The following is a 10000-nucleotide window of genomic DNA, read 5'->3' on the forward strand; positions in this document are numbered from 1 at the left end:
GTGTTGGCTGGCCAGAGTTCTGGACACTGAGTTGCCCAGAGTGTATACAGAGTGTAATTTATTTTCTCAGCGTTTCTCAAATGTTCTTAAATAAGCTTCATCTTTGAACTAAAAACCAGCTTGAAACCATGGCTCTCACTCGAACCCCCGAAACAACCTCCAAAGAAAGGAAGTCAAGCGCTCATCTGCCCCGGTGGCCTAATGGATAAGGCACTGGCCTCCTAAGCCAGGGATTGTGGGTTCGAGTCCCATCTGGGGTGCTGTCCAGCAGAGTGGCGCAGCGGAAGCGTGCTGGGCCCATAACCCAGAGGTCGATGGATCGAAACCATCCTCTGCTATGTGTTTTGGATGGCCCGATGTTCTGAACTGTGTCCAAAAACAGACGACACTCAGGTCCTGTTCCCCCCCAAAAATGCAGACAAGTAACCCTGTAGTACAGGCACCGAGTGAGTCAGTCATGTACCATAACTGCCCCCGATCACCAAAGGCGACTCCTTATGTGTACATAGAGCCTAGCAAATGGACTCCAACTCCAGTCCTGGAGAACTCCTTTTTTTTATTTAGCTTTTAGATGCATCCTTGTTCTGACACACCTGAATCAATTGAATGGCTTGTTGTCAGGCCTTTGCCAAACTTGATGCCATGCTGAAGAGCTAATTCAAGCATTTGATCCAGCTGTGTTTGAGCACGTCACACATGCTCCTGCTACTCCCCCTCTTTTAGTGGAACTAGATTCAGTGATTCAAATCGTTGGTACTCTCTGGTCTTCATGTGGTTTCACAAGTCTCAACAGACAACATAAACGCCCCCAAATAAAGTGGAGCAATAAGCACAGCGTGTTGGCTGGCCAGAGTTCTGGACACTGAGTTGCCCAGAGTGTATACAGAGTGTAATTTATTTTCTCAGCGTTTCTCAAATGTTCTTAAATAAGCTTCATCTTTGAACTAAAAACCAGCTTGAAACCATGGCTCTCACTCGAACCCCCGAAACAACCTCCAAAGAAAGGAAGTCAAGCGCTCATCTGCCCCGGTGGCCTAATGGATAAGGCACTGGCCTCCTAAGCCAGGGATTGTGGGTTTGAGTCCCATCTGGGGTGCTGTCCAGCAGAGTGGCGCAGCGGAAGCGTGCTGGGCCCATAACCCAGAGGTCGATGGATCGAAACCATCCTCTGCTATGTGTTTTGGATGGCCCGATGTTCTGAACTGTGTCCAAAAACAGACGACACTCAGGTCCTGTTCCCCCCCAAAAATGCAGACAAGTAACCCTGTAGTACAGGCACCGAGTGAGTCAGTCATGTACCATAACTGCCCCCGATCACCAAAGGCGACTCCTTATGTGTACATAGAGCCTAGCAAATGGACTCCAACTCCAGTCCTGGAGAACTCCTTTTTTTTATTTAACTTTTAGATGCATCCTTGTTCTGACACACCTGAATCAATTGAATGGCTTGTTGTCAGGCCTTTGCCAAACTTGATGCCATGCTGAAGAGCTAATTCAAGCATTTGATCCAGCTGTGTTTGAGCACGTCACACATGCTCCTGCTACTCCCCCTCTTTTAGTGGAACTAGATTCAGTGATTCAAATCGTTGGTACTCTCTGGTCTTCATGTGGTTTCACAAGTCTCAACAGACAACATAAACGCCCCCAAATAAAGTGGAGCAATAAGCACAGCGTGTTGGCTGGCCAGAGTTCTGGACACTGAGTTGCCCAGAGTGTAATTTATTTTCTCAGCGTTTCTCAAATGTTCTTAAATACAGCTTCATCTTTGAACTAAAAACCAGCTTGAAACCATGGCTCTCACTCGAACCCCGAAACAACCTCCAAAGAAAGGAAGTCAAGCGCTCATCTGCCCAGGTGGCCTAATGGATAAGGCACTGGCCTCCTAAGCCAGGGATTGTGGGTTCGAGTCCCATCTGGGGTGCTGTCCAGCAGAGTGGCGCAGCGGAAGCGTGCTGGGCCCATAACCCAGAGGTCGATGGATCGAAACCATCCTCTGCTATGTGTTTTGGATGGCCCGATGTTCTGAACTGTGTCCAAAAACAGACGACACTCAGATCCTGTTCCCCCCCAAAAATGCAGACAAGTAACCCTGTAGTACAGGCACCGAGTGAGTCAGTCATGTACCATAACTGCCCCCGATCACCAAAGGCGACTCCTTATGTGTACATAGAGCCTAGCACAGGGATTCCAACTCCAGTCCTGGAGAACTACTTTTTTTTATTTAGCTTTTAGATGCATCCTTGTTCTGACACACCTGAATCAAATGAATGGCTTGTTGTCAGGCCTTTGCCAAACTTGATGCCATGCTGAAGAGCTAATTCAGGCATTTGATCCAGCTGTGTTTGAGCACGTCACACATGCTCCTGCTACTCCCCCTCTTTTAGTGGAACTAGATTCAGTGATTCAAATCGTTGGTACTCTCTGGTCTTCATGTGGTTTCACAAGTCTCAACAGACAACATAAACGCCCCCAAATAAAGTGGAGCAATAAGCACAGCGTGTTGGCTGGCCAGAGTTCTGGACACTGAGTTGCCCAGAGTGTATACAGAGTGTAATTTATTTTCTCAGCGTTTCTCAAATGTTCTTAAATAAGCTTCATCTTTGAACTAAAAACCAGCTTGAAACCATGGCTCTCACTCGAACCCCCGAAACAACCTCCAAAGAAAGGAAGTCAGGCGCTCATCTGCCCCGGTGGCCTAATGGATAAGGCACTGGCCTCCTAAGCCAGGGATTGTGGGTTCGAGTCCCATCTGGGGTGCTGTCCAGCAGAGTGGCGCAGCGGAAGCGTGCTGGGCCCATAACCCAGAGGTCGATGGATCAAAACCATCCTCTGCTATGTGTTTTGGATGGCCCGATGTTCTGAACTGTGTCCAAAAACAGACGACACTCAGGTCCTGTTCGCCCCCAAAAATGCAGACAAGTAACCCTGTAGTACAGGCACCGAGTGAGTCAGTCATGTACCATAACTGCCCCCGATCACCAAAGGCGACTCCTTATGTGTACATAGAGCCTAGCACAGGGATTCCAACTCCAGTCCTGGAGAACTACTTTTTTTTATTTAGCTTTTAGATGCATCCTTGTTCTGACACACCTGAATCAAATGAATGGCTTGTTGTCAGGCCTTTGCCAAACTTGATGCCATGCTGAAGAGCTAATTCAGGCATTTGATCCAGCTGTGTTTGAGCACGTCACACATGCTCCTGCTACTCCCCCTCTTTTAGTGGAACTAGATTCAGTGATTCAAATCATTGGTACTCTCTGGTCTTCATGTGGTTTCACAAGTCTCAACAGACAACATAAACGCCCCCAAATAAAGTGGAGCAATAAGCACAGCGTGTTGGCTGGCCAGAGTTCTGGACACTGAGTTGCCCAGAGTGTATACAGAGTGTAATTTATTTTCTCAGCGTTTCTCAAATGTTCTTAAATAAGCTTCATCTTTGAACTAAAAACCAGCTTGAAACCATGGCTCTCACTCGAACCCCCGAAACAACCTCCAAAGAAAGGAAGTCAAGCGCTCATCTGCCCCGGTGGCCTAATGGATAAGGCACTGGCCTCCTAAGCCAGGGATTGTGGGTTCGAGTCCCATCTGGGGTGCTGTCCAGCAGAGTGGCGCAGCGGAAGCGTGCTGGGCCCATAACCCAGAGGTCGATGGATCGAAACCATCCTCTGCTATGTGTTTTGGATGGCCCGATGTTCTGAACTGTGTCCAAAAACAGACGACACTCAGGTCCTGTTCCCCCCCAAAAATGCAGACAAGTAACCCTGTAGTACAGGCACCGAGTGAGTCAGTCATGTACCATAACTGCCCCCGATCACCAAAGGCGACTCCTTATGTGTACATAGAGCCTAGCAAATGGACTCCAACTCCAGTCCTGGAGAACTCCTTTTTTTTATTTAGCTTTTAGATGCATCCTTGTTCTGACACACCTGAATCAATTGAATGGCTTGTTGTCAGGCCTTTGCCAAACTTGATGCCATGCTGAAGAGCTAATTCAAGCATTTGATCCAGCTGTGTTTGAGCATGTCACACATGCTCCTGCTACTCCCCCTCTTTTAGTGGAACTAGATTCAGTGATTCAAATCGTTGGTACTCTCTGGTCTTCATGTGGTTTCACAAGTCTCAACAGACAACATAAACGCCCCCAAATAAAGTGGAGCAATAAGCACAGCGTGTTGGCTGGCCAGAGTTCTGGACACTGAGTTGCCCAGAGTGTAATTTATTTTCTCAGCGTTTCTCAAATGTTCTTAAATAAGCTTCATCTTTGAACTAAAAACCAGCTTGAAACCATGGCTCTCACTCGAACCCCCGAAACAACCTCCAAAGAAAGGAAGTCAAGCGCACATCTGCCCCGGTGGCCTAATGGATAAGGCACTGGCCTCCTAAGCCAGGGATTGTGGGTTCAAGTCCCATCTGGGGTGCTGTCCAGCAGAGTGGCGCAGCGGAAGCGTGCTGGGCCCATAACCCAGAGGTCGATGGATCGAAACCATCCTCTGCTATGTGTTTTGGATGGCCCGATGTTCTGAACTGTGTCCAAAAACAGACGACACTCAGATCCTGTTCCCCCCCAAAAATGCAGACAAGTAACCCTGTAGTACAGGCACCGAGTGAGTCAGTCATGTACGATAACTGCCCCCGATCACCAAAGGCGACTCCTTATGTGTACATAGAGCCTAGCACAGGGATTCCAACTCCAGTCCTGGAGAGCCACTGTTCTTTTTTTCTTTAGCTTTTAGATGCATCCTTGTTCTGACACACCTGAATCAAATGAATGGCTTGTTGTCAGGCCTTTGCCAAACTTGATGCCATGCTGAAGAGCTAATTCAAGCATTTGATCCAGCTGTGTTTGAGCACGTCACACATGCTCCTGCTACTCCCCCTCTTTTAGTGGAACTAGATTCAGTGATTCAAATCGTTGGTACTCTCTGGTCTTCATGTGGTTTCACAAGTCTCAACAGACAACATAAACGCCCCCAAATAAAGTGGAGCAATAAGCACAGCATGTTGGCTGGCCAGAGTTCTGGACACTGAGTTGCCCAGAGTGTAATTTATTTTCTCAGCGTTTCTCAAATGTTCTTAAATACAGCTTCATCTTTGAACTAAAAACCAGCTTGAAACCATGGCTCTCACTCGAACCCCGAAACAACCTCCAAAGAAAGGAAGTCAAGCGCTCATCTTCCCCGGTGGCCTAATGGATAAGGCACTGGCCTCCTAAGCCACGGATTGTGGGTTCGAGTCCCATCTGGGGTGCTGTGCAGCAGAGTGGCGCAGCGGAAGCGTGCTGGGCCCATAACCCAGAGGTCGATGGATCGAAACCATCCTCTGCTATGTGTTTTGGATGGCCCGATGTTCTGAACTGTGTCCAAAAACAGACGACACTCAGGTCCTGTTCCCCCCCAAAAATGCAGACAAGTAACCCTGTAGTACAGGCACCGAGTGAGTCAGTCATGTACGATAACTGCCCCCGATCACCAAAGGCGACTCCTTATGTGTACATAGAGCCTAGCAAATGGACTCCAACTCCAGTCCTGGAGAACTACTTTTTTTTATTTAGCTTTTAGATGCATCCTTGTTCTGACACACCTGAATCAATTGAATGGCTTGTTGTCAGGCCTTTGCCAAACTTGATGCCATGCTGAAGAGCTAATTCAAGCATTTGATCCAGCTGTGTTTGAGCACGTCACACATGCTCCTGCTACTCCCCCTCTTTTAGTGGAACTAGATTCAGTGATTCAAATCGTTGGTACTCTCTGGTCTTCATGTGGTTTCACAAGTCTCAACAGACAACATAAACGCCCCCAAATAAAGTGGAGCAATAAGCACAGCGTGTTGGCTGGCCAGAGTTCTGGACACTGAGTTGCCCAGAGTGTATACAGAGTGTAATTTATTTTCTCAGCGTTTCTCAAATGTTCTTAAATACAGCTTCATCTTTGAACTAAAAACCAGCTTGAAACCATGGCTCTCACTCGAACCCCCGAAACAACCTCCAAAGAAAGGAAGTCAAGCGCTCATCTGCCCCGGTGGCCTAATGGATAAGGCACTGGCCTCCTAAGCCAGGGATTGTGGGTTCGAGTCCCATCTGGGGTGCTGTGCAGCAGAGTTGCCCAGCGGAAGCGTGCTGGGCCCATAACCCAGAGGTCGATGGCTCGAAACCATCCTCTGCTATGTGTTTTGGATGGCCCGATGTTCTGAACTGTGTCCAAAAACAGACGACACTCAGGTCCTGTTCCCCCCCAAAAATGCAGACAAGTAACCCTGTAGTACAGGCACCGAGTGAGTCAGTCATGTACCATAACTGCGCCCGATCACCAAAGGCGACTCCTTATGTGTACATAGAGCCTAGCAAATGGACTCCAAGTCCAGTCCTGGAGAACTACTTTTTTTAATTTAGCTTTTAGATGCATCCTTGTTCTGACACACCTGAATCAATTGAATGGCTTGTTGTCAGGCCTTTGCCAAACTTGATGCCATGCTGAAGAGCTAATTCAAGCATTTGATCCAGCTGTGTTTGAGCACGTCACACATGCTCCTGCTACTCCCCCTCTTTTAGTGGAACTAGATTCAGTGATTCAAATCGTTGGTACTCTCTGGTCTTCATGTGGTTTCACAAGTCTCAACAGACAACATAAACGCCCCCAAATAAAGTGGAGCAATAAGCACAGCGTGTTGGCTGGCCAGAGTTCTGGACACTGAGTTGCCCAGAGTGTAATTTATTTTCTCAGCGTTTCTCAAATGTTCTTAAATAAGCTTCATCTTTGAACTAAAAACCAGCTTGAAACCATGGCTCTCACTCGAACCACCGAAACAACCTCCAAAGAAAGGAAGTCAAGCGCTCATCTGCCCCGGTGGCCTAATGGATAAGGCACTGGCCTCCTAAGCCAGGGATTGTGGGTTCGAGTCCCATCTGGGGTGCTGTCCAGCAGAGTGGCGCAGCGGAAGCGTGCTGGGCCCATAACCCAGAGGTCGATGGATCGAAACCATCCTCTGCTATGTGTTTTGGATGGCCCGATGTTCTGAACTGTGTCCAAAAACAGACGACACTCAGGTCCTGTTCCCCCCCAAAAATGCAGACAAGTAACCCTGTAGTACAGGCACCGAGTGAGTCAGTCATGTACCATAACTGCCCCCGATCACCAAAGGCGACTCCTTATGTGTACATAGAGCCTAGCACAGGGATTCCAACTCCAGTCCTGGAGAGCCACTGTTCTTTTTTTCTTTAGCTTTTAGATGCATCCTTGTTCTGACACACCTGAATCAAATGAATGGCTTGTTGTCAGGCCTTTGCCAAACTTGATGCCATGCTGAAGAGCTAATTCAAGCATTTGATCCAGCTGTGTTTGAGCACGTCACACATGCTCCTGCTACTCCCCCTCTTTTAGTGGAACTAGATTCAGTGATTCAAATCGTTGGTACTCTCTGGTCTTCATGTGGTTTCACAAGTCTCAACAGACAACATAAACGCCCCCAAATAAAGTGGAGCAATAAGCACAGCGTGTTGGCTGGCCAGAGTTCTGGACACTGAGTTGCCCAGAGTGTATACAGAGTGTAATTTATTTTCTCAGCGTTTCTCAAATGTTCTTAAATAAGCTTCATCTTTGAACTAAAAACCAGCTTGAAACCATGGCTCTCACTCGAACCCCCGAAACAACCTCCAAAGAAAGGAAGTCAAGCGCTCATCTGCCCCGGTGGCCTAATGGATAAGGCACTGGCCTTCTAAGCCAGGGATTGTGGGTTCGAGTCCCATCTGGGGTGCTGTGAAGCAGAGTGGCGCAGCGGAAGCGTGCTGGGCCCATAACCCAGAGGTCGATGGACCGAAACCATCCTCTGCTATGTGTTTTGGATGGCCCGATGTTCTGAATTGTGTCCAAAAACAGACGACACTCAGGTCCTGTTCCCCCCCAAAAATGCAGACAAGAGAACCTTGAAGTACAGCCACCGAGTGAGTCAGTCATGTACCATAACTGCGCCCGATCACCAAAGGCGACTCCTTATGTGTACATAGAGCCTAGCAAATGGACCCCAACTCCAGTCCTGGAGAACTCCTTTTTTTTATTTAGCTTTTAGATGCATCCTTGTTCTGACACACCTGAATCAAATGAATGGCTTGTTGTCAGGCCTTTGCCAAACTTGATGCCATGCTGAAGAGCTAATTCAAGCATTTGATCCAGCTGTGTTTGAGCACGTCACACATGCTCCTGCTACTCCCCCTCTTTTAGTGGAACTAGATTCAGTGATTCAAATCGTTGGTACTCTCTGGTCTTCATGTGGTTTCACAAGTCTCAACAGACAACATAAACGCCCCCAAATAAAGTGGAGCAATAAGCACAGCGTGTTGGCTGGCCAGAGTTCTGGACACTGAGTTGCCCAGAGTGTAATTTATTTTCTCAGCGTTTCTCAAATGTTCTTAAATACAGCTTCATCTTTGAACTAAAAACCAGCTTGAAACCATGGCTCTCACTCGAACCCCGAAACAACCTCCAAAGAAAGGAAGTCAAGCGCTCATCTGCCCCGGTGGCCTAATGGATAAGGCACTGGCCTCCTAAGCCAGGGATTGTGGGTTCGAGTCCCATCTGGGGTGCTGTGCAGCAGAGTGGCGCAGCGGAAGCGTGCTGGGCCCATAACCCAGAGGTCGATGGATCGAAACCATCCTCTGCTATGTGTTTTGGATGGCCCGATTCTCTGAACTGTGTCCAAAAACAGACGACACTCAGGTCCTGTTCCCCCCAAAAATGCAGACAAGTAACCCTGTAGTACAGGCACCGAGTGAGTCAGTCATGTACCATAACTGCCCCCGATCACCAAAGGCGACTCCTTATGTGTACATAGAGCCTAGCACAGGGATTCCAACTCCAGTCCTGGAGAGCCACTGTTCTTTTTTTCTTTAGCTTTTAGATGCATCCTTGTTCTGACACACCTGAATCAAATGAATGGCTTGTTGTCAGGCCTTTGCCAAACTTGATGCCATGCTGAAGAGCTAATTCAAGCATTTGATCCAGCTGTGTTTGAGCACGTCACACATGCTCCTGCTACTCCCCCTCTTTTAGTGGAACTAGATTCAGTGATTCAAATCGTTGGTACTCTCTGGTCTTCATGTGGTTTCACAAGTCTCAACAGACAACATAAACGCCCCCAAATAAAGTGGAGCAATAAGCACAGCGTGTTGGCTGGCCAGAGTTCTGGACACTGAGTTGCCCAGAGTGTATACAGAGTGTAATTTATTTTCTCAGCGTTTCTCAAATGTTCTTAAATACAGCTTCATCTTTGAACTAAAAACCAGCTTGAAACCATGGCTCTCACTCGAACCCCCGAAACAACCTCCAAAGAAAGGAAGTCAAGCGCTCATCTGCCCCGGTGGCCTAATGGATAAGGCACTGGCCTCCTAAGCCAGGGATTGTGGGTTCGAGTCCCATCTGGGGTGCTGTGCAGCAGAGTGGCGCAGCCGAAGCGTGCTGGGCCCATAACCCAGAGGTCGATGGATCGAAACCATCCTCTGCTATGTGTTTTGTATGGCCCGATGTTCTGAACTGTGTCCAAAAACAGACGACACTCAGGTCCTGTTCCCCCCCAAAAATGCAGACAAGTAACCCTGTAGTACAGGCACCGAGTGAGTCAGTCATGTACGATAACTGCCCCCGATAACCAAAGGCGACTCCTTATGTGTACATAGAGCCTAGCAAATGGACTCCAACTCCAGTCCTGGAGAACTACTTTTTTTTCTTTAGCTTTTAGATGCATCCTTGTTCTGACACACCTGAATCAATTGAATGGCTTGTTGTCAGGCCTTTGCCAAACTTGATGCCATGCTGAAGAGCTAATTCAAGCATTTGATCCAGCTGTGTTTGAGCACGTCACACATGCTCCTGCTACTCCCCCTCTTTTAGTGGAACTAGATTCAGTGATTCAAATCGTTGGTACTCTCTGGTCTTCATGTGGTTTCACAAGTCTCAACAGACAACATAAACGCCCCCAAATAAAGTGGAGCAATAAGCACAGCGTGTTGGCT

At 48.0% G+C, this 10000-nt stretch overlaps 1 protein-coding gene and 11 non-coding genes across 12 annotated transcripts in view; all 12 read left to right on the plus strand.

The window, feature by feature from the left end:
* Positions 1-10000, plus strand: part of LOC113015577 (copper-transporting ATPase 2-like) — a 67814-nt gene that overhangs the window by 30584 nt on the left and 27230 nt on the right. The window lies entirely within an intron of this gene.
* trnar-ccu (transfer RNA arginine (anticodon CCU)) lies at positions 188-260 on the plus strand. Its single transcript has one exon. It is a non-coding gene; the product is annotated as a tRNA-Arg (tRNA).
* On the plus strand, positions 1024-1096 carry trnar-ccu (transfer RNA arginine (anticodon CCU)). The gene has a single exon. It is a non-coding gene; the product is annotated as a tRNA-Arg (tRNA).
* Positions 1849-1921, plus strand: trnar-ccu (transfer RNA arginine (anticodon CCU)). Its single transcript has one exon. It is a non-coding gene; the product is annotated as a tRNA-Arg (tRNA).
* On the plus strand, positions 2685-2757 carry trnar-ccu (transfer RNA arginine (anticodon CCU)). Its single transcript has one exon. It is a non-coding gene; the product is annotated as a tRNA-Arg (tRNA).
* trnar-ccu (transfer RNA arginine (anticodon CCU)) lies at positions 3521-3593 on the plus strand. The gene has a single exon. It is a non-coding gene; the product is annotated as a tRNA-Arg (tRNA).
* Positions 4346-4418, plus strand: trnar-ccu (transfer RNA arginine (anticodon CCU)). Its single transcript has one exon. It is a non-coding gene; the product is annotated as a tRNA-Arg (tRNA).
* On the plus strand, positions 6012-6084 carry trnar-ccu (transfer RNA arginine (anticodon CCU)). The gene has a single exon. It is a non-coding gene; the product is annotated as a tRNA-Arg (tRNA).
* trnar-ccu (transfer RNA arginine (anticodon CCU)) lies at positions 6837-6909 on the plus strand. Its single transcript has one exon. It is a non-coding gene; the product is annotated as a tRNA-Arg (tRNA).
* On the plus strand, positions 7677-7749 carry trnar-ucu (transfer RNA arginine (anticodon UCU)). The gene has a single exon. It is a non-coding gene; the product is annotated as a tRNA-Arg (tRNA).
* On the plus strand, positions 8503-8575 carry trnar-ccu (transfer RNA arginine (anticodon CCU)). The gene has a single exon. It is a non-coding gene; the product is annotated as a tRNA-Arg (tRNA).
* On the plus strand, positions 9343-9415 carry trnar-ccu (transfer RNA arginine (anticodon CCU)). The gene has a single exon. It is a non-coding gene; the product is annotated as a tRNA-Arg (tRNA).

Source organism: Astatotilapia calliptera, chromosome 23 (assembly GCF_964374335.1).
Source record: "Astatotilapia calliptera chromosome 23, fAstCal68.1, whole genome shotgun sequence".
Classification (NCBI taxonomy): Eukaryota; Metazoa; Chordata; class Actinopteri; order Cichliformes; family Cichlidae; genus Astatotilapia; species Astatotilapia calliptera.